This window comes from Neofelis nebulosa, chromosome X, assembly GCF_028018385.1.
Source record: "Neofelis nebulosa isolate mNeoNeb1 chromosome X, mNeoNeb1.pri, whole genome shotgun sequence".
NCBI lineage: Eukaryota > Metazoa > Chordata > Mammalia > Carnivora > Felidae > Neofelis > Neofelis nebulosa.
In genome coordinates, this window is record NC_080800.1 from 4,225,221 (window position 1) to 4,249,924 (window position 24,704).

Below are 24,704 nucleotides of genomic sequence, written 5' to 3' on the forward strand. Positions count from 1 at the left end.
ACCTGTATGGTGTTAGTGCACATAACGACTAGATTCTTTAATAGGGGAGGAGACACTAAGTTCTTCTCATGAGTCTTTACCATTGCATCAAACGGCCTTTGCAAGTCAACAGTCATCATTCTGGTCATGGTCAGTTTATGGCCAATGTCTCCATGATCAGGATTCCCATACAAGGCTTGGAGGATGAAGAGGAGTATCAAGGAGCAAGTCAGGGCCAGGGTCCCATGGGTCCCTCGTCTGTATAACAGCATTACCTGTCGATGCTGGCTTCCTGCCACATCCTCAAAAGTGTGCAGGAGTGAGTGAGCAGGGGCCAGTTAACTCAGTTTAAAATCCAACAGAGATCCAGAGGCAAATGCTGTCCCCAAGGCAGCCAACCCTTTGCCCTCTGTCCTACGCATAGGTATCTACATGGTATGTATGTATACTCTTAGCACCTTAGTCTGTAGGTATCTATACTCTTGTACATAATCCCTGGACGTAGAGTCATTCTCAAGATGACTGTAGCCCAAGGGACCTGAATCTCTGAAAAGGAGCACATCATCCCCAAGCCCTTTGGCAAGCCCACTAGACTCACCCCCTTGAAAGATTAGGATTAGGGAATGCCAACTCCCTACTCAAATCCCCAGGTGACACTGCACAGCCTGACATAAAACCACATTGCTCAACACAGCACACTGCATCTTCCGGGGTCTGTCTCTACTTGCCCCCCAATCTCACCTGCCACCATATTGCCTGATTGTGCCTTATGCCCCTACCCCACCTCTCACCCATTCGTGATGCCCTGGGGACACCACACAATTGTGCAGGCCCCTCTGCCTGGGTTCCAGTTTCAAATGGACCTTCCTCCCCTTCTTTCTGTCTCTCCAAGTGCTACTAACCCATCAAGACCCAGTTTATGGGCCATTTGGAAACTCCTTCCTGATTCCCCAGGCAAAAGGAATCTGTGCTTGAGTCACCGAAAGCATCGTGGGTGGCTTTTATCTGTGGCTCAGTAGAAGGGCTATTCACAGACCCCCAACCCTAAATGACATTAGCCACAGGTGTTTTGCTCCCCAGGCACAGCTCAACAAATGCTGCTTGAGTGGAGCTGGGCAGCCCTGTGCAGTCCTTAAAATGATGGGACCCTCAGCTCAGAGCATGAGCCGACATATGTCTATCATCTTTTGGACAATTGTCTTTTATGGCAGGCTCTTAGATACATTTCACTCATAAAGTTCTCTGATTTTGTCAAACCCAAGGCACAAAGAAACTAAACTTGTTGTTTTCTTTTCTTTTCTTTTCTTTTCTTTTCTTTTCTTTTCTTTTCTTTTCTTTTCTTCTTTTCTTTTCTTTTCTTTTCTTTTCTTTTCTTTTCTTTTCTTTTCTTTTCTTTTCTTTTCCTTCCTTCCTTCCTTCCTTCCTTCCTTCCTTCCTTCCTTGAAAGAAAGGAGTTGGGATCCAGGCAAACAGGATACACAGAATCTGGCTAAGCAACTTCACCCTTTGTCCACACTGATGATGGAATCGTCACCACCACTTGAGCTAACTGTGCTCCATCTGGAGGCACTAAACCCTCGGAACCAGAGCCACTGACGTTGACACACACAGGACACCACTGCTCACACGTGTGCTGGAAATGATAGAAGATTCAAGCTGGTTGAGGGACCCCTGGTGCGCCCAGGATTGAGTCAGTGGGTCTTTACAGCGAGGCTCATGCAGCCTTCTTTTCGTGCACTGCTGTTGTTACCCCCTCGGTCTCTCATGCCCTAAAGTGGCCTCCGTTCCCCTTTGTCTGGACCCAGTAGCAACTCTTGGTGTTAAGTGTTCCACAGGCACCCCCTTGCCATTGTCCTTACTATTAAGCGCGGCAAAATGAAGTGTTAGCACCATCTGTTCGTTGGGCTGGATGTGCGGTATGCAGTTCCAAGTGATGCAGGAGGTGGCTGCTGCTGTGCGTGGCCGCCAGAAACCCCCCTTCGGCCCACCCCATCCAGGAGCAGGTGCTCACGCCTCTGGACAAAAGGTCTTGCTTTCTTTGTCTGGTTTATAATCATTTTTAGTGACCTGGTTTCCTGTGGAGCCAATAAGAGGGAGTGTGTGTGTGTTCCAGTGTCTCCCCGTAGCCAGGGGTCATCGCTGTGCCTTGCTCGTCTGCCCCAAAGTGCATGCTGTCAACCTCTCCCGAGCACCTGGCTTGTCCATCATAGCCCGAGTTTCCCGTTAAGGCAAATAAAAGGATGCCATGTGTAGGGTTGAACGTAGCACCTTTTGGTGCAGCGTCCCTGGAGGGAGAAAGGTCACCCAGAGGACTAAGGGAGGGTCCAAGGTTGCTGTGCATGTTAAGCGCGAGGTCCATTTGGGATGGCACAAAGCCGTTCATCTGCCCAGTTCACCACAGCTTATCAGTGCTTCCCCGGCTGTGCTCTGAGGCCGTGAAGTGGTTTCTTCTCTGGGTGCCCTGCTCTTGGGGCCCAAGTGACTCACACAGAGCAAATATCCTGTTTGTCCGTCTGATCCCCCAGACTATGAACCCACAGTATTACCAGCAATGAATGCTTTCCCGGAGTCAGCACCCTGCCTGGCAGGCTGGTGGTGCCTCCCGTCTACAGAGCCTTCCAGACTCGGAAAGTAAGCATTCGCTGCCGATTGCAGCAGTGGGCAGCCCGACTCGGGAGGCCGGGGAATTGGTGCACCAAGCTCTAGTGATCATAGTGGAAACCATTCTTTAGAATATATAAATCGTTCTAGTTTACATCTGAGCAAGGATATGGAGTTCACGTCTCTGCAACAGGCAGTGACAGGGAGACACTGAATGGTTTTTGCTAGAGGAACAGGACCTGGGCCCCCATCATGCCATCAACGATATCTCAGGAGCTCTGAGAAATGGATGAGTTCCAGAGGGTTGGGAACCCCCCAAGAGCCTTTTCAGAGGCAGTGGCCCCAAAGTGGTGACTCTTCACTGGGTCTTTGCAATCCTGTGAAAGAAACACCGAGGAAAGGTGGGTCTGTGCAAGAATGCAAGCTCGTCTAAGCCAGGAATAGTGTCTGTCCATCTCTGCATCTGTCCATCTTTATGTCCCTGAAGTGAGCACCATGGCGGGCCCTTTGAGATTCACAACTTAGTGGAAATATTGTTACTTATTTGGCTTTGTCTTTTCCACGGGAAGCCGAGCATCTGCAATCAAGACGCTGTTTCAAAAAGCTTACATTTAATGTTATCTCCCAGGAAAGATCAAAAGGAATCTGTCTCCCATCAGGTTATACACACACACACACACACACACACACACACACACACACACACATCTCCCCTTCTCCCCGTGCCTGCACAGCCAGCTGGGCGTGGGGGGGTGGCCAGGTGTGAACTAACAGCTAGATGGGGGTGCATTGTCTGCTGGGCACTCTAGGTCCAGGGAAATATGCAGCAAATGAGTCTTCAGAAGAGAAAGGGACGAAGAAGGGCTCAACAGGGAACAAGTCATGACTTCAAACTAATAATGCTGCTACCAGAGTCTCAAAGGGCTGATGATTGTAGACGAAGCTTATTCTATGTAAATTATACAAAATGCAAAAATCTGCATTGTCAACAGTTCAACCATTCAGTGCTACCCATGGAAAATGTATACATACAGGCATATGGACAGTAGTTAGATAGATAGATAGATAGATAGATAGACAGATACATAGATAGATAGATAGATATGATGGGTGGGTGGATAGATAGATAGATAGATTGGATGGATGGATGGATGGATGGATGGATGGATGGATGGATGGATGTTTGAGTAGATAAGTCTGTGGGTGGGTAGACGGGTAGATGGATGGATGTTTGAGTTGCTACATGTTTGAGTGGATGGATGGATGGATGGATGGATGGATGTTTGAGACTGGCTGGAGAGCTGGATGGGTTGGTGAATACATGGAGAGATGGATGGATAGATAGATAGATAGATAGATAGATAGATAGATAGACATGATGGATGGATGGGTAGATGGATGGATAGATAGATAGATAGATAGATAGATAGATAGATAGATAGATATGATGAATGGATGGATGGATAGATAGATAGATAGATAGATGATAGATAGATAGATAGATAGATAGATAGATAGATAGATAGATAGACATGGTGGATGGATGGGTAGATGGATGGATGGATAGATAGATAGATAGATAGATAGATAGATAGATAGATAGATAGATAGATAGATAGATAGAATGGATGGATAGATAGATAGATGATAGATAGATAGATAGATAGATAGATAGATAGATAGATAGATGTGATGGATGGGTGGATGGGTGGATGGGTGGATGGATGGATGGATGGATGGATACATACATACATACATACATCGAGATACACAGAGATAGGTAGAGAGGTAGATAAGCAGACAGATATGGAAGGAGATATAAACAGAAGTTATCTTTGGCCGATATGTTGCTGACCATGCACTGCAAACCATATAAAAGTAAAGCTAAAATAGAGACATCTAAGAATAAAATTTAGGTGAGACTTCAAAGCAAGCTTCATTCATTCTTCTTTCAACATACCACTGTTATGACACAGATCTTAGATGTTCTAAATTGGCTGCCTGCCTGTTGCAGTCATACACATACTCAACGGGAGTGTATATGTCTGACTGTGCATATAGATATCCTTACAGAAATATGCTTATGTATTACAGTTATACATGCATTCTATATACATTATAATATGACATTACATTAGACATGCATATATATATTTATTTATGGAAAATGACTTCATGCTGACTATTAAAAAGGTTTTTTTAATGTTTATTTTTGAGAGAGAGCGAGCATAAGCAAGGGAGGGGCACAGAGAGGGGGACAGAGGACCCAAAGTGGGCTCTGTGCTGACAGCAGAGAGCTGGATGCGGGGCTTGAACTCCTGAACTGTGAGGTCATGACCCGAGCCAAAGTCAAACGCTCAGCTGACTGAGCCAACCAGGCGCCCCAATGATGATCATATTTTAAATTTAACAACAGGTCATAATCACCTTCCATCTCTATAAATGCTTGCACATCATTTCTATGGACCACACGGCATTCAATGGTCTGGCTGTTCTAAGGGAGGAAAACCACTCCCTGTACCCTCAGGGTCTGGGATAGGGCCTAAACTCTAAGCTGACATAAGAGCCATGAACAGGACAGAAGCATCGACATTTTACCTACTATTTCTGCATGCACGCAGGTGATTTCAAAACCAAAAGTGACCCAAACCACACTGAGATACCACCTCACGCTGGTCAGAGTGGCTAAAATGAACAAATCAGGAGACTATAGATGCTGGCGAGGATGTGGAGAAACGGGAACCCTCTTGCACTGTTGGTGGGAGTGCAAACTGGTGCAGCCGCTCTGGAAAACTGTGCAGGTTCCTCAAAAAATTAAAAATAGATCTACCCTATGACCCAGCAACAGCACTGTTAGGAATTTACCCAAGGGATACAGGAGTGCTGATGCATAGGGACACTTGTACCCCAATGTTTAGAGCAGCACTTTCAACAATAGCCAAATCATGGAAACAGCCTAAATGTTCATCAACTAACGAATGGGTAAAGAAGATGTGGTTTATATATATATAATGGAATATGACTTGGCATTGAGAAAGAATAAAATCTGGCCATTTGTAGCAACATGGACTGAACTGGAGGGTATTATGCTGAGTGAAATAAGTCAGTCAGAGAAAGACAGATACCATATGTTTTCACTCATATGTGGATCCTGAGAAACCGAACAGAAGCCATGGGGGAGGGGAAGGGGGGAAAGTTACAGAGAGAGAGGGAGGTAAACCATAAGAGAATCTTAAGGACTGAGAACAAATTGAGGGTTGATAGGGAGTGGGGGAGAGAGGAAAGTGGGTGATGGGTATTGAAGGGGGCACCTGTTGAGATGAGCACTGGGTGTTGTATGGAAACCAATTTGACAATAAATTATATTTAATATTAAAAAAAGCAAAAATGAAGACCCAAACAAGTGGTTTGTACAGAGAGCTTATATACATCTTTTTTTTTAAATGTTTTATTTATTTTTGAGAGAGAGACAGAGTGTGAGTGGGGGGGGGGGGTGGGTAGAGAGAGAGAAGGAGACACAGAATCCCAAGCAGGCTCCAGGCTCTGAGCTGTCAGCACAGAGCCCGACGTGGGACTCGAACCCACTAACTGTGAGATCATGACCTGAGCTGAAGTTGGCCACTTAACCCACTGAGCCACCCAGGCGCCCTTATATACCATCTTTCTTAACAAAAGATGATAAATTTGGGAAGAACTGACGAGAGCAGAAAAAGGGTTCGTGCTCTCAGGACAATAAACTGTATGAACTTAGCGGGAAATACCGGAGGAAAACTAATGGAAGATAAACATGGGTTTTTGTTGGGTTCTTTCTACAGGTCCATTTTGGACCGACTCCCAGGCTCTGGTGATAAGAACATTCTTTTCTTCGTGGTGCAGAGGACACCTTGCTCGTGGGAAGCCTGTGCCCTGGTTTTCCCTGGAAACGGGGGGTCTTGGTGCTTCTGCTGTTTCTCAAGTACCTTCAGCTCAAAACAACCAACACGTCAGAGCGGTGTAGACAGGGTAGCATGTTCTGAGCCCCTTTAGTACCCTTTCACTTACTTGGACGTATTCTACACGTTTCTCAGTTGTGCTAGGTGGCCTTAATTTGGTACAATGTTGCCACTGGTTCCTCCCCCACAATGATTTCGAGGGACATGGCAAGATTTTCTGCATACTGGAGTAAGAGGGAAATACGAGATTCGTAATACTCCTCAGTCAGACTCTGCTCAGACATGGTTGAATCATGGCTGATGATAGATTCCTGTCAACTGTCTCGCTCATGGAATGCCTTCGATAAATGGCTGCTTGATCAATGACCTGATGTCCCTGCAGAAAGCTAGAGTTCCCTGGACTGGACGACAGAGGCAGGCTGGCTTGCCCGTGCAGCTGTGGGATGCCCAGAGCACCTGGCATTCCTCTCCGTGTGGCCAAGAGTGCATTGAAAAGTAGAATGTGGGACAAGCCGGGCTGGGCCACCTGTGACAGAGGACCCCGGGCAGAGAGAGGCCCGAAGTGCCAGTGTCCACAGACATGTATCCCTACGAAACCCAAGGAAGGAAGCAAGGCCCACACTAAAAGCGATCAAGGTCCGGGGTCTCTCTGCTATTCGCTTATTGCCGCAAAAATAAAGACTCACATGCTCCTACAAAGCAATGAGTCTAGTACTCAGCCTTAATCGTTATGGGTGGGTCCAAAGTGCTTAACAGAAAGCTGCTAGCCTGCTTCTGGAGCAGTCCTCACCACGTCTGAGCACAGGTGCATTATTTTACTGGGAAGAGTGACCTATCCGCCGCATCAGTGGCATGGCTCCCTACCGCACTTATTCAGACTGGGAATTAGCTCACTCATAGAGACAAGGTGTCAGCAGCACCCATATCTGTTCCTGTTATTTACTTTAATGCTGAGGACAAGGGAAATGCGCTGTTTGAGAGAACACACATGGAAGACAAGCGCGGTGACGGCGGACGGCTCGTGTGCCCAGAGAGGAAATGCAGCGACTCACGGACTGTCTAATTAGGCAGGAGGGTAAGGATGTGCACCCGTAGGAAAGTCCAGACACGGGTACCCCTGGGATGGTACTGCCTGTGACCTTGGTTTCCTTCTTTCCACCTTCCCCAATCCGTTTATACTCCGAGAAGGCGCAGGTTGTTTCCAGAACAGGAGCGAGTGGTTTACCCTCACCTTCTGTAGGAGAAAAAGTCGGTGCTGTGTCCTTGGGTCACTTTGCACCATTCCTGGGACCAGGGAGAAGCCCCCAGATGAGAGCCAACAAGGAAACAGGGGCTCCAGTCCTGTGACCGCAGGCGAGGAAGTCTGCCGACAGCCTGAGGGAGAAAGGAAGCGGACCTTCCCCTGGTTAAGCTTCTGATAGGAACCTAGCCTTGTGGACACCTGGCTTGCAGCGTCCAGGAGACACTGGGCTACGTCCAGCTATGTTAGTCTGCTAGGGCCACCATATAAAGAAGCACTGCCCAGGTGGCTAAAACAGCAGGAATTCTGGTCTCCCAGCTCTGCAGGCTGGAAGTCCAAGGCTGCCGTCCCCCAAGGTCACTCTCCTTGGCACAAGGATGGCCGTCTTGCCCTGAATATTCTACTTTAAATTGTTACATGGTTAATCGTGTAACTGGGAACATTCAGACGGTCAGGAAGACTCAAAGGGAGAAACTCTCACAGGACAGAAGACCATGTTGGTAATAATGTCTGAATGTCACAGGATATGATTCTCAATTGCTAATAAAGAGCGGAATGATGAGGCCGCGTTGAAGGTTCTTGTGGGCAAAAACATCCACCTAAATGCTCATCTTAAAAAAAGTAACGATTGGGGGTGCCTGGGTGGCACAGTCGGTTGAGCATCCGACTTCGACTCAGGTCATGATCTCACAGTCTGTGAGTCTGAGCCCCCCGTCGGGTTCTATTCTGATGGTGTGGAGCCTGCTTGGGATTCTGTCTTTTCTTCTCTCTGCTCCTCCCCCACTTATGTTCTCTCTCTCTCTCTCTCTCTCTCTCTCAAAATAAATCAAAAATTTAAAAAAAAAAAAAGAAAACTAAAGAAAAGATTCAATCCTGGCTCTGGCAGGCGCCTAACACAGGTTAACTCACGTTGTTTAGAAAACAACACTCCTGGGGCGCCTGGGTGGCGCAGTCGGTTAAGCGTCCGACTTCAGCCAGGTCACGATCTCGCGGTCCGTGAGTTCGAGCCCCGCGTCAGGCTCTGGGCTGATGGCTCGGAGCCTGGAGCCTGTTTCCGATTCTGTGTCTCCCTCTCTCTCTGCCCCTCCCCCGTTCATGCTCTGTCTCTCTCTGTCCCAAAAAATAAATAAAAAAAAAATGTTGAAAAAAAAAAAAAAAAAAAAGAAAGAAAACAACACTCCTTCAAGCGTCAGCTGTGTGTGGGGACAGGGGGAGGGCACGGTTCTTGGTACAGCACATACCAGAAAAGGATGGCCCCTCCTTTCATGGAACGTGAATTCTGGAGGAGAAAGCAGACCATAATCGAACAGTCCCATCAACAAAGGAGCGAGGCAGTAACAGAAGGCGATCCGTGCCATGAGGAAAACGTAACAGAGGCTGGACAGGGCCAGCCGGGCCTGAGAGCAGGTGAGACCTGTCAGGTGGCCACTGGGCTCCCTGAGGCAGAAGCCAGTGGAAAAAACCCATCTTGAGAATAAGATGCTTAGAATAGACTGAAGAGCTTTCTCTCCGAGGGCAGATGGGAACTCGGGGGCATATGCGTTCTTTACATAAAAATACAGTGTGTAGTTAAATTTATTAATGTGGTTGAAGGGATTCAGGATATCCTGCCATGACACAGAAGTTATTTTGAGCTGAAGACATTTGAGAATCAACGAATGTGGGAAAAGGCATTGTCTGAACTATCCTTTTCTGCCTAAGACCAGGGCCTTCCCAAACATTTCGACTGCCGTAAACTGCCCTTCCCAAGAGGCATCTTGGATCTGGGAAAATGGGCTCCTAATAGTGAGGTACCACGATGAGAAATCATGGAAGCAAACATTGTCCCAAATCTATACAACCTACGATATATACGATATATTCTCCTAAAGACTCACTTGTATTTCCTAAGTTATTTGCATTTCCATGACTGCCTTTCTCCACCACCTCCACGAAGACAGTATATAACATAAACTGTAAACCCCAGAGCCACTTTCTCTGCGAGCTCCTACACCTGTAGGCCTGTGAATAAACTCTGTCTTTTCCCCCATTGCTCCATCTTTTGTCTGTTAAATTGGTACCACCTCCGTACGGAACCTAAGTGGGTAGTGGAGACGTCTTCTCCTCCCTGACACGATTAACCATGTAACAATTTAAAGTAGAATATTCAATAAATTACTGAATCCCACCATAAACTACATTCAGCAATGTCAATATTGTTTGATAAAAGTTAAGACACAGTGAAACCAACATGGCAAGGCCAAGCCAGGCAATTAGAGAAAAATGTTTCAAAGGGTGTGAAAAGAGTAGGGGACAGAAGAAAAGTTATCATTATGCACAAAGAGTATGATTATCTACAAAGAAAATCCAAGAGAATCTTCAGGGAATCTATTAAGCAAAGAGTTCCTCCAATCTGCTGAATACAAGAGCAATATGCAAAAAGGAATTTGCATTCCTTTATACCAGCAACAAATAATTTAAAAACACCACTTGACAAGCTCTATATTAAAAATACACAAAAATTCAACTCTAAACTGCCTAAAATATACGAATACATGAAAGCCCATGATAGAGAGAAACAAACAGGTTTATGAACAGCATGAAAGAGGATGTAACAAATGAGTAGATTTATTTTGTCCACTAAAGGGAAAGATTCAGTATCTTTAAAGATGTTTATTATCCTCCAACAGAGGATTTCTTTACCCTGGAGAAGCTGGAATCACGGAAGGTAAGTGTCCGAGAATTACCAATAATATCTGGAAGAAGGATAATAAAGATGAAGAAATTCTAATTCTAAATAGCTAGAGGAGAATCATGTTAGAATATATGACATTAGAGGGGCGCCTGGGTGGCTCAGTCGGTTGAACGTCTGACTTCGGCTCAGGTCATGATCTCGCGGTTGACGAGTTCGAACCCCACATCGGGCTCTGTGCTGACAGCTCAGAGCCTGGAGCCTGCTTCAGGTCCTGTGTCTTCCTCTCTCTGCCCCTCCCCACTCATGCTCTCTCTCTTTCTCAAAAATAAAATAAACATTAAAGAATTTTTAAATAAAGAATATATGACATTAGAAAGTTTGTAGTGATTAAAAGAGGGTGACACCAGTTGGTCAAACTGACTAAAGGAACAAAGTGGAGGGATAGGCAATAGATAAAGCATATAAAGAATCTCACACTATGGCAACCATTCATTGCAGAATGATGGGCGTGGTGGGGCAGAAATGGACAGCCTATTCGGTGCATGGTGCCAGCATGCAGACGGGTGGAGAAAAATAACAGATTCCCTCCATTCCACTACTTTTTAAAAAATCAGGTGCAGGAAGGGACGCCTGGGTGGCACAGCTGGTTAAGCATCGGACTTTGGCTCAGGTCATGATATCTCGGTTCGTGCATTCAAGCCCCGTGTCGGGCTCTGTGCTGACTGACAGCTGGGAGCCTGGAGCCTGCTTCAGATTCTGTGTCTGTCTTTCTCTCTGCTCCTCCCCTGCTCACGCGCTGTCTCTCTCTGTTTCTCAAAAATAAATAAATGTTATTTAAAAAATTAAAAAAAATAACTCAGGTGAAGGAAAAGTTTCCAAATGTCCCAACAACTGGTCAAAAGCGTACTAAAATATGTTTCAGAGGTCAGATGATGAAAAGTTTTGTGAGGACCCCAAACACACAAACCGCCCTTGAGAAAAATGTCAACATGCCAAGTCACTTCATAAAGCCAAAAGTTTTGGTAGGTTAGGCAAGACACTGTAAGCCACTTTAAAACATAAGCCATAGACAGAGAGGGGATTTACAAGGGATAAAACCCAAAATGGATTAGTTCCCGCCTGGGTTCAGAAGTGCTCCACGTCAGGAAGAAAAAGAACCCTCAAGAGCACCGTGATGAAATCATATGAAAAGCTAATTCATAGCAAAAGAGACTGAATAACTGAAAACATTAGGAAACTCTGCTCCAACCCTAAAAATTACGAAAGCAAGCCTTTAGGCAATAGGCAGCTACCACTTAATAGCAATTAGATTGGCTTAAAAAACGTCAAGATAAGGCAGCACCCGGTGGAAAACGGAATTTTCCATAGTCTCCTGATAAGTCTGCAAAACTTCCTATTTTTTCGTAATTGAAGAAGCTATGTGGATTGGGTTTAACAAAACATGCTGAAGGCAGATTTAATTGAAAACTGAAAGAAATCTGTTGCTTTCTTCCCTCCCAGAGCAGCCTTGTTTTTTTTTTTCTTGTATTTTAATCTCTTCCCATATACTTCGTACTTCCATTAAGTCACACTATCTAAACATAACAACCTCAAATAAAAGCAACGTCACATGTAATGTAATTTAATGTGCAAAAATGTCAGAAGCTACTCCCCGTGGTGAAGACTAAAAAAGGCACCGTTTTAGCATTCTCTCCAAAAAGACATTTCCTGAGTTACAATATCTCAGAGAACAAAGTAGATACATTCAAGCCTTGAAAGGTCAAGGAATAATAAAACCATCTCATTAATGCATTTACGAAAATGAATAAACTTATCCTGCACAAAACTTACGAATATCTGCTGTTTGCAAATGTGTGCTCTATTGGCTTCATTTCCCTTTTCGATTTTTCATGACATTTTCATGATATTTGAGGGGGATAAAAAAGAATAAAAACATGCATAAGAAACCATCCGTCTGCCAAACACACACACACACACACACACACACGCACACGCACATACACACAAAATAACTAAAGTAGATCTGGAAATCCTGCCAGGCTGAGGTAAATATGTGACTTCAGGACTTATCTTTAATAAACTCGATTTGATCTTGTACTTGCTATATTATAATGATTGATTCATTAAACAATGTTCTAAATGAAAGTAAGAATCAGTGTTTTATGCAGAATTGCCTAAGCAGGTGACTTCTAGATCTCACTCGGTGAAATCTTGGGGGAGCGTCTGTAACATTAAAGATCTCCTACCATCCACGACCACAAACACCTCTCCTCTACATGGATCACAGCTGTGAAAGGGACTTCAAAAAGTCTATGTTAATTGACACAATTCTGTGATCTGATAAAGTGGGGAATTCTCAACAGCAGGCACTTGAAAAGGGGGAAAGTCTTATTTTATTTTTAAAAATTTTAAATGTTTTTCATTTATTTTTGAGAGAGAGAGAGAGAGAGAGAGAGCAAGCAGGGGAGGGGCAGAGAAAGACAGAGACACAGAATCTGAAGCAGGCTCCAGGCTCTGAGTTGTCAGCACAGAGCCTGATGCGGCACTCGAACTCATGACCTGTGAGATCATGACCTGAGCCAAAGCCAGACACTTGCCCTACTGAGCCACTCAGGTGCCCCAGGGAAAGTTTTATTTTAAAATGAGTAAATGGATGGTAAAAGAAATGGGACAAGCTGTCCTTGTCCCTAATTTTCATGCCATGCCCGTGATCTGCAGGTGCTTCTTGCTGGGTTCGCTGTGGTCGGTCCCCAATGACGTGGTCATGGATGGCGATGGACCACAGCACCAGTGTGTTCCCCCACCGAGGATGCCATCCAGTGATAGCTGAGAAAATGGGGACATGGCACCCTAAGGAGTGATGAAGCCCAGACACTTCCAAATCCTGCTTCTGGCATCTGAACAAAAAAAGCAGAGGACTGTCTTCCTTTCCCCTTCTGCCCACCACAGATGAGGGTTCATCTCTCACTGGCTCATTTTCCCCCTTTCTTCCTTCTGAGAAGGAAGGAAGGATTCTTGAGCATTGTGCTCAATGAGACAGATTTCAACAACACTTAGGAATTTAGATATGGATGGCCACGTGTCACAACATTAACTCAGGTACCTATGTTAACACACATATTCTAGAGTAGATCTTAGCCTGATTTACACTTCCTTCTACTCACATGGAGATGGTCATAAAACACCTTAGGGAAATGTCACCCCCATACGAAACCTGTTGAGAGAGATTTTCCTTGATGTGCAAGAACATCAGAAAGATATCACTCATAAGTTTTCCTGGAAATAAATAAGCATTTGGGCATGTATTCCAACAAAATGATAGATTAATAAAAATAAAATACCACTGGAGGCAGTAAGCCATGAAAGAAGCAAATAGGGGATCATTTTAACTACAGAACTAAGTCTAAGTGATAGTGACAAATACCAATGTAAGAGTGAATGTAAATGTTAAAAGTTTTGGAGAACTTATACTTGTGTGATAAAGGATGAGGACCAAATTTTTTTAAAGGTAGGGGAATAATCCTTTTGAAATCAAAAGAAATAATGTTAACACATTCAGGAAGTGGATTACAAAATGAAAAACTAGTTGAACTGATAAGTAAGTTCAAAATATAAATTTCTGATTCCCCTTAAGAGAAGGTCAAGGAGAGAAAGAGAAGATGGAAGGGAGGAAGGAAGAAAGGAAGGGAAGGACAGGGGAAGGAAGCAAGGAAGGGAAGAAGGAAGGAAGGAAGGAAGGAAGGAAGGAAGGAAGGAAGGAAGGAAGGAAGGAAAGAAGGAAGGAAGGAAAGAAAGAAGGAAGAAGGGGAAGAAAAGGAAGGAAGGAAGGGAATGAAGGGAAGAAAGGGAATGAAGGGAAGGAAGGGAAGGAAGGGAAGGAAGGAAGGAAGGGAAGGAAGGGAAAGAGGGAAGGAAGGAGGGAAGGGAAGAAGGAAGGAAGAGAAGTGAGAGGAAGGAAGGAGGGGAGGAAGGGAAGGAAGGAAGGAAAGGAAGGGAAGGAAGGAAGGGAAGAAGGAAGGAAGGAAGGAAGGAAGGGAAGAAGGAAGAAAGGGAAGCAAGGGGGGAAAGAAGGAAGGAAGGAAAGAAGGAAGGAAGGAAGGAAGGAAGGAAGGAAGGAAGGAAAGAAAGGGAAGGAAGGAAGGAAGGAAGGAAGGAAGGAAGGAAGGAAGGGAAGGAAGGGAAGGAAGGAAGGGAAGGAAGGGAAAGAGGGAAGGAAGGAGGGAAGGGAAGAAGGAAGGAAGAGAAGTGAGAGGAAGGAAGGAGGGGAGGAAGGGAAGGAAGGAAGGAAGGAAAGGAAGGGAAGGAAGGAAGGGAAGAAGGAAGGAAGGAAGGAAGGGAAGAAGGAAGAAAGGGAAGCAAGGGGGGAAAGAAGGAAGGAAAGAAGGAAGGAAGGAAGGAAGGAAGGAAGGAAGGAAGGAAGGGAAGGAAGGAAGGAAGGAAGGAAGGGAAGGAAGGAAGGGAAGGAAGGGAAAGAGGGAAGGAAGGAGGGAAGGGAAGAAGGAAGGAAGAGAAGTGAGAGGAAGGAAGGAGGGGAGGAAGGGAAGGAAGGAAGGAAAGGAAGGGAAGGAAGGAAGGGAAGAAGGAAGGAAGGAAGGGAAGAAGGAAGAAAGGGAAACAAGGGGGGAAAGAAGGAAGGAAAGAAGGAAGGAAGGAAGGAAGGAAGGAAGGAAGGAAGGAAGGAAAGAAAGAAAGAAGGAAGAAGGGGAAGAAAAGGAAGGAAGGAAGGAAGGGAAGAAAGGGAAGAAAGGGAAAGAAGGAAAGGAAGGAAAGGAAGGGAAGGAAGGGAAGGAGGGAAGGGAAGAAGGAAGGAAGGAAGAGAAGTGAGAGGAAGGAAGGAGGGGAGGAAGGAGGGAAGGAAGGAAGGGAAGGAGGGAAGGAGGGGAGGAGGGAAGGAGAGAAGGAGAGAAGGGAGAGGATGGGAGGAGGGAAGGAAGGAAGGAAAGAAGGAAGGAAGGGAGGAAGAAAGAGGAAGGAAGGAATGAACAAATGAAGGAAGGAAAGAAGGAAGAGAAGGGAGAGGAAAGCAGGAAGGCAGGCAGGAAGGAAGGAATGAAGGAAGGGAAGGAAGAGGAGGGGAGCAAGGAAGGTGGAAGGAGGGAGGGAGGGAGGAGAAAAGGAAGGAAGGAGGAAAGGAGAAAAGAGCAAATGAATAACTGAACAAAGGAACTAAGGAAGGAAGAGAAGGGAGAGGAAAGGCGGAAGGGAGAGAGGGAGGGGTGGGGAGGGAGGGAGAAAAGCTTCTACATAAGATGTCTGAGAATGTAACTGAACAAATGAATTAATAAAGCTGTAATGTGAGGACTCTGGCAAATGTTTGTTGCCCACGCCGCAGGCTGCTTTCAAAGATGCATTAGCGGTCCACAGCCAGGACAGGGTGCTATCGACAGCCGGCACTGACCGTAACGAGTCACTTTCCAGGACAGCGATGGCATCAGCATCGGGTAGGGCGGCATCCCTGATGGTGAGTGAAGAGCAAACTCCAGGGGACAGGTAGCAGGCTAATGACAAGTGCTATGGACTGAACCACATGTCCAGCGTTACAGCTTTGCGATCGAAGCCTCTCATCCCACCTCTGTACGGGGCTGATGCCCTCACGCATGGGGGTTCCTAGCAGCAGGGAGAGGAGGGAAAGAGGGCTGGGAATGCCGGGTGTGGGGAAGCAGGCACCAGGAGGCATGATTGAGTGGGGCTGCTGGAAGAGAACAGGCAGATTTGAGACCAGAGGGGTGGAGGTGCACAGCCTGGGGAGGCCACGGGGACTGGTTTTGGCTCGAGAGACATGGTGGCCACTCGGGACTTGGAGCAGAAGGTGGGGACGGGCTCCCGTGGCTGCTGTGTGGACCCTGCTGAGTCTGGGTGAGGCGGGTCAGGTGGCTCCCGCTGTCTTCAGAGGAAAGACGGTCCCGAGTGCTGCACACCAGGCGCCCGATGGAGACGGCCGGATTCTGGATCTGTTTTGAAGCCTCTGGCCATCGGAAAGACGATCTGTCTCACCAAATATATGTAGCAAGTGGGGAACCCACAGTTTAAAATGGGATCTGACCTGCAGCGAAGCCCTGGGGCCATTTGTCAACAAGGAGAAAATGTTCCCGGTGTTGGGAACAGGCTTTCAGAGCGCAGGTGAGTTCTCCTGTCCGCCTCCCCCCCCCCCCCCCCCCCCCCCCCCGCCCGGGCCGTTGCTCCTATCACTGAAATTGGATCGGCTTCCGTCCTTGCAAAGCTGAGCTTAGAAACACCGCCTGAAGAATGCTGCCCGCGATGTCGCCGCAGCCAGGTGCCCGCCAACACCACGTGCTTGGGGGCCACTCCAGAGCTACCCTGAGCTCACCCGCATCGATGACACTCAGGTGCACGAACAGGAAACAAAAATAGGAAACTCAGTGCTCGGGGTTTATAAATACAGAGCTGAAATGTGCAATTGCAAAGTTCATTCCAGAGGAATTAATCATATTAATACGGGACACCTGGGGGGCCAGATTTGCTGTGTAACGTTCAAGGGCCAGGACGGCCCTCGTTCTACATCAAGACGTGGATGTAGGCTCTCACTTCGGATCCTCTTTGCCCTGGGAGCCACTGATGTCCAGGGATGGCCTGCATTTTGTGAACTCCCCCTGCCTCTTCACAGCATCTGAGGTTTCTCAGAGTGCCAACTACACTCAGAGCCGGCTGGCTTCTTTCCAACTAAATTCAAGTTGCAATCGGCTAAGAAATAGTATCTTGACGGTTCAGGCAGCCTTCACGGAGAACCATCCATACGTGGACACGAGTTCTAACCACGCTGGTCTGCTGTGCGGATGATTTCTGTCATCCATGACCCCAGACATTGCAAAGTGAGGGGAACTAGTTTGTTTAAGATTAAAAAAATAGTAATAACACGGGCTCATTTAAAAATGTTGAAAGGAGAAAAGGTAAAAACTCCATAAAAGTAAAAAATATTTTTGCATGTTTTCTCCTGTTCTTTGTATATTTACTTATTTTGGCACAGATCCTGCATATAAATAAGTTCAGACATAAAAACCACACTGTTCAATGTAGTGATCAACCTACCATACAAAGAGACAAAATACAACAAATACAAGGGAAGGGCCCTGTGCCTGCTTCTGTGGTCCATCTCTGTACTCTCCTGGGCGTCATTAACCTCTCTCTGGGTTTTGGTTTTTCATCTGTTCCCAGCATTGTTCTACAGTTTTGGGGTACCGGGTTATTCACACTGCCCTTACGAATCTGAGGCGTACCACCGGTATATCCTGTATATGGAATCCTTTCTTCTCCAGCTGTGTCCTGTTTGCATTCCATCCCACGGTTTCCAGAATGCTTCAATCAGCACAGTATCTGTGAAGGTCATCATGCTGATAGGTGAGTTCCTCTTAATGCACTTTCCACTGCTGTGTGATAATTCATGCATGACTCTACCACAATTAATTTCCACACTTCAAATTGAGTATTTAACTTGATTTGCAATAAACATCCTTGTACACATATCCCAGTGCAAATAGGCAAGGAGCAAAATGCTGAGTGAGCTCTCCTGGATGTCCCCCCCCGCCCCCACCTTGCTCTCCAGCAGCAATTAAAGCTCCAGCCACAGCCTCTGAGTTGTTGCTTGCTTCAAACTGTCCCCAACACTCGATCTTCTTTTTATAAGAAATGGCCGTTTCTACCGCTTTCTGGCTTGCTCTTTGGATGGACTGAAATTCCTCCCTTTGAATGCCTGCCTTCAGTGGCTGGGAATGATACCCTCTTTTTTTTCTCCAAATACTTGTTCCTTCATCTGTTGTCTTTAAAGTCCTGGTCGTCAAGACGGTTTTACAATAAAATGTTGAGTCAGTCTCAATATTCCAAGACAGCTGGAACTTGGGCTAGAATTGATTACCTAGCCATCTCTGAGAAGGATTTTCGCCTTCTCAGTAGTATGGAGCACCCAATATCTTCTTTTTGGCCTTTTCTTCCTCTTTGTCATCGGTGTGTTCAAGTTTGAATGCATAGGTCTGGCGTAGATTTCTTTGTATCGATCTACATGGGAGTTGTATTCTTTTCTCAAGTCTATAAAATTCTCAGCTGCTATTTGTTCCCTTCTCGTATTCTCCTATAGCAGGCATTATTTACTGACTGTTTGTGATAGTCTAGATGGGCAATACAGCAATGGAGTAAGACATCTAAAAATAAAAACCTTTTGACCCCAGTGCATTTTATATCTCAGTGGTGGAAGCTATAATAAACACATAGTATGAAAAACAAATAAGGGGTAGAGTGGTCTGAATAACACCCATCCCCTCAAGAAACCAGGTCCTAATTCTAGGAATATGTAAACATCACTTTCTATGGATATAGGGTCTCTCAAAATGTGATGAAATTAAGGGCTAAATTGAGACGGAGAGATTGTCCTGGATGATAATATCCAGGTGTGCCCCAAATATATCACATGTATCCTTAAAAGAGGGAGGCAGAAGGCGATTTACAACACATAGGAAAAAAGATAAGGTGAATACACAGGAAAGAGAGATTTGGAGACACTGATCTTGAAAATTAGGGTGATGTGGCCACAAGCCCAGGGATGTCTGGAGCTCCAGAAGCTAGCAGAGGCAGCAAGGACCCTCTGGAGGGAATTCGGCCCTGCCCCTCCTGGATCTCAAACTCCTAGTCTTCTCGAGCGGGAGAGAATAAATTTCTGCTGCTCATAACACATTCCTATCACTGCCCCAGTTTGTAGTGAATTGTTACTGAGGTCCTAAGAAACAAATAGACGTGGCAAGAAATACAATGAAGAAAATTAAAGGGGACGTAAGGAATGCTTGTGGGTGGCAACTTCACTTAAAATGGTGAGGCAAGGTAACATCTACTTAAAATGGGAAAGTAGCATTTAAGCAAAGACCTGCGGAAGGAGAGGAGAGCCTTACAAAGAACTTTCCAGGGAGAGCAAGCACCAGGTGAGGGAGGAACTTGCCTGGAATGCTCCAGAAATATCTAGAAGCCCAGGGTGTAGAAGAACATGGGACCATGGAGGTGGTGATGGGGACCCATCAGTCGGGACCTTGCACATCACTGTGAGGTTCTCAGATTTTATGAGAAGAATCTGTTGGGGGGGGGTGTGTGTGACACAATTTATCCTCTGTTTTAGAAAGATGATTCTTCCACCTACATGTAGCCTCCAAGACTAGGGAACTGGGGTAGTGACATTATATTATTGTGTTATATTATTATTATTTTATTATTATTACTATCCTGAGAGAGACAATGGTACAAGCTTCTAGAAGGGCATTAGTGGGGATCATGAGACAGGGTTATACTCTGGACATATTTTGAAGGTTCACTAGATAGGACGTTGGGTGGGACAGACACCTAGAAAATCTTGGAAAATTCTAGAAACTGAAGGTGCAGAGAATGGCTGATGAGTCTCGCTTTCTGACTGTCCAGCACACATCCTACCCTTTAGCCGGTGCACAAAACAGTTCTTAGACATTCAGAAATGTGCACAATTTCTAGAACTGATATCTGCCCAATGGGACATGCTTGTGCCCTGTGTATTGATTTCTGAGAAGTTTTGTGAAGCCTCATTTGAACACCAGTCATGACTGTCTTTTTCTGGACGGGTAGTGCTCAACCTTGTCTGCACATCAGAAATACCTAGGATACTTTTTTTAAAAAAAATTCCTGCGCTCAAGCTGAACCCCACACCCATGACTTCCAAACCTCCAAGGATAGAACCTGGCACATGTACTTTTAACGTTCTCTTTAGAGTCTCTCCTAAACATCTCACAACACTGCCCTTCATTTTCTGTTCATCTTTATCCCCTAAACCAGTGGTACTCTACTGTTCCTGGTGTCCCAGGGACATTTAGTAATGTCAGGAGACACTTGGGGTTCTAGCAAAACAATTATCATGTACTGGGATGGTCTAAATATCCTACAACACACGGGAGAGTCCCCACAACAGGGAATTATCCAACCGCAAATATGAGATTGATAAACCTCATCCCAAACCCAGGGAATCTTATTATTGCATTAATGAGTCCAGGAATAATTGCCAAATTTTTAAATGTGTGTGTGTGTGTGTGTGTGTGTGTGTGTGTGTGTGTGTGTGTGTACCACTTTGGGTTTGGGTTTTAATCAACAAACTGAAAATCGTGAGAGGGCAAAATGGAAGCAGGGGACGAGAAGGATAAAGTGTGGGAACACCTGGCTTGAACATCATCTCTCACACACCTAAGTGCCTCTAGGAGCTAGTCTGGGGGACAATTAGCAGCTTTTGAGAGCAAACGGAACAACGATTTGCATGTTCTTTTCCTTCCTGAACTGCGTCTGTGAGAGCTGAGTTAATTATCTGATAGAGTCCTATCAACACGGCAGGTGTTGGGTCGAGCACCGATGTCTGTTCCTTCAAGGTTCTGAACACAGCGCATCAGCCAGAGGGCCTGCTCTTCACTGAAATGGTGTGCATGGATGATGGGAGGGCCCCCACTTTCAAAGACTGCATTGCATCCTTCAGGAAGCTGTCAATGACTGAGTGGGGACCAAGCAAATCCTAGAGTTTGCTTTCCTGTGCACTTCCTGACTGTGTTACTGTTTCTGGACAGTATTTTACTATTTTTTAGAGGGGCCAAATAGATGATCAATTATAATTGATGGTGAGTGTGCGACTTTGGGGGCATTTGGCTAAGCCTGAGGACATTTTTGATTGTCACAAACAACGTGGGGGTGCAACTGGCATCTAGTCAAGAATGGCCAGGAATACTGTTCAATATCCCCTAATGCATAGGACAACCCTCCCCGCGATCAAGAGTGACTCAGCCCGAGTCTCTCTTGGAAAGAGAACAGCAGAATAAAGAAAAAGATGCATGCCTTTACAAATAATCTTAGCATGTGGTTTCGTTAGATGTATTGATATACTCTCTTTTTTTTCTCCAAATACTTGTTCCTTCATCTGTTGTCTTTAAAGTCCTGGTCGTCAAGAGGGTTTTACAATAAAATGTTGAGTCAGTCTCAATATTCCAAGACAGCCGGAACTTGCACTAGAATTGACTACCTAGCCATCTCTGAGAAGGATTTTCGCCTTCTCAGTAGTATGGAGCACCCAATAAACATCTTGTTTCTTACTGAGCCTGCTGTGACTTTGCGAGTGCTTAAGTGGAAAACAAAGGTTGGACTGCATCTATGCCACAATTTCTCTGAAGTGTCTGACTATTTTTTTTTATTTAAAAAAAAATTTTTTTTCTTAATGTTTTTATTTATTTTTGAGACAGAGAGAGACAGAGCATGAGCAGGGAAGGGGCAGAGAGAGAGGGAGACCCAGAATCGGAAGCAGGCTCCAGGCTCTGAGCCATCAGCACAGAGCCCGATGCGGGGCTCGAACTCACAGACTGCGAGATCATGACCTGAGCTGAAGTCGGACACTCAACCGACGGAGCCACCCAGGCGCTCCTGAAGTGTCTGACTATTAAAACCTACATAGAGTAATACTCCTCTTCCCGATTCCATTATTGTGTTCAACTCATCCCGGTTTGTGAAGTCCTGCCCCAATGTTAGAAATAAAAGTCCCATGTCCTGGGAACTTCCTCATCCTGGGATCGCTGGTGATCCACATTCCATGAAAATGATTTTAAGTCTGCTTGGTGAAATGTTGCATTGGTACAGCCTCCCAAAGCATAACTCGCTATTTAGCATTCCCCCCAACTGGGAAAGAAATGATTAAATCTCTCTTGTCATGCGATGGACACTTCTTATACACACAGTAGATCTTTTTCACTAGGGAGAGAAAGGATCCTATCCCTAACAGTTAATTCACTTGTTTTGGAGAGTTGTTTCTAAAATATTCCAGCTTCCTCATTCCATGATTAAATTTTATTTGTATCCAGTTTGATAAAACTCAAGGACCACTGAATATGTCACTAAGGGTAAGATTTTTAACACTTTAAAGAATTGTGTATGCATGCCTATTAGTATTGTAATTCACTCTTTTCCTCACAAATGTAAAGTCATGCACCACATTTAAATAATAGCCCTGTTAATAACAGGGACCCACTTTAGAGAGCCCTGAGAAGTCTTCCGGTCCCCACAGTGGCCCCAAATGAGTTCATTCAGTTAGGCGTCACCTCAGCAATACCAAGGGGGCTGATAAAGATCAGGCTGGAGTGCCCATTAGCTCACACTTAAAAAACATCTTCTCAGAGTGTTCTAATAAAATATCCTTGTGCACTTGGTAGAGGGGTTGACATTTTAATTTAGAAAACTCATCAGTGCCTTTTTTCCAGAAACCGAAGTCATTTGTACTTCCTACTATGTTTGCCTCTGCAGCTCTGAGACAATAAAAAAGCTGAGAAATCCCAACATACTTCTTGATAATTATCTCTGTGATGTCAAATGTGTCCTACTATACACCCAAAACATAGTCATATGTGAATATATAGGAACATGGTTACAAATTCAATAAAGATTCCATATACGTGCATATGGATATGTATATATGTATGTGTACACACAGACACACAGCCATGAAAAGATTAGATATACATATATATGAAAACAGATGATAAATTAATAAAGTAGATGTCAATATATAGAGACAGAGATAAGATTCCATGATCCATCCTGGAATTTTTATATACAAGTAAATTTCTGATATCATCTTGTTTCATGCTATTTAAAACAAAATTTCATGCTGATAGAAAGACTTCGTGTTTTTTTTCTCCCAATGTTTGTGTTTGGAAGATTCTGTATAAATAATAGGGAAACAATATAACTGGATTTACTGAGTTAAGTCAAAATTCTTGTCTGGATTCAGATATTAGGTTAATTTAGGGCAGGGTCAGCAAACTGCAGCCCCAGGCCAAATCTGGCCCTCTGCTTGTTTTTATAAATAAAGTTTTATTGGTATACAGTCATATCCATTATTTAGGTACTGCATGAGGCTGCGTTTTGTTCTGCAGTGGAAGGATAGTGTGTCTGTGCAGAGACTGTGTGGCCTCTAATGCCAAAATATTTACTACTCACCCCTTCACAGAAAACTCCTGCCTACCCTGAAGTGAGACTAAAGAGAATCAAGTTCTATTATTTTTAGGAATACTAAATCGCTGGTGAAATATTTTAAAGCCCAGGTAGATTGAAACAATAATAACAATAAAAATCTGAATAGCAACAAAATACAACAAAACAAAACAACTAAACAACAATATTAGCAAACCAACAGTAAAAAGACAACATATTAGCTGAGCTGATTTGCCAAAACACTCCAGAAAATAATAATGATAACAATAATAGTATTTATCATATGTAATTGTTATATTTTACAATATAATTATATAACATTATGTATTATATAATACTACAATCATTATTATATTATATAATAATATATGTAATAATAGTCAGAATAATAATGATTATTATCATTATTATGACGTTGTGCTACCAGGGAGCAAGCAGGTACCATGTTACCCGTTGGCCCACTTACTCATCCTTCATTACACAGGCCTCAGTTACAGGCTAAAGGTTTGTGTCTCCCCCAAAATTCGTACGTTGAAATCTTCACCCCCAGGGTGATGGTATTTGGAGATTATGACTTTGCGAGGGGATTAGGTACCGAAGGTGTAAACCCTTCATGATGGGATCAGCGTCTTTATAAAAGAGACCCAAGAGAGCTCCCTTGCCCCTTCTGCCATTTGAGGACACAGTGAGAAGACATCAGATGTTCTGCCAGCATCTTGACCTAGGACTTACAGCCTCCCGAACTGTGAGAGACAAAGTCTGTGAGACATAAACGTCTGTTGTTTTAGCCACGCAGTCTGTAGGATGTTTGTTATGGTGGCCCAAATGGGCAAAGGCACTCTCCCTTCTCCTTTTCCTTTGTTGGGACAGTTCTGAAGAACAAACAGTGTGACTCCCATTGAAGGCTGTTTCCAACTTCAGTAAAGAGGATGAGTGGAACGAAGCGAGAAGGAAAATGTGACTGTGGTTGGGTGAAATTAAAGCTGTACCATGCGCCTGAGCACTGAGTTCTGTCTGGTATTTACCTCCCTTCTCCTTGTTGCTGATCCAGAGATTTCCATGAACGAACAAACTCTTTATCTTCACATTCAGCGTCCTTTGTCTGCTGAATGCATGCAGGAAACCCTGAATCCATTTGATGATGGTGCCTCCCCAACACCTTCTTGTTTGAGGTAAACTGGGTAGGAATCTCAGTGTCGGCCACCATCCGTCCAGATGGCAATGAATCACGGTGCAAAGAGCAGGCTACGAGGGGGACACTGATGAAAGTCTCATTGCGGCAATTTTCAGGACTGGTACT

General features: G+C 44.9%; 1 protein-coding gene across 3 annotated transcripts in view; it reads right to left on the minus strand.

Moving 5' to 3' along the window:
• PUDP (pseudouridine 5'-phosphatase) overlaps nucleotides 1-24,704 on the minus strand; it is a 665,979-nt gene that overhangs the window by 298,030 nt on the left and 343,245 nt on the right. Inside the window, exon 7 of one of the 3 annotated variants that reach the window (XR_009257301.1) lies at nucleotides 17,277-17,758. The exons of the other annotated variants lie outside the window; for them this stretch is intronic. The gene's annotated coding sequence lies outside the window, so the exon portion shown is untranslated. Of the gene's footprint in view, nucleotides 1-17,276; nucleotides 17,759-24,704 lie in introns of those variants that run through there. 3 annotated transcript variants of the gene reach the window in all.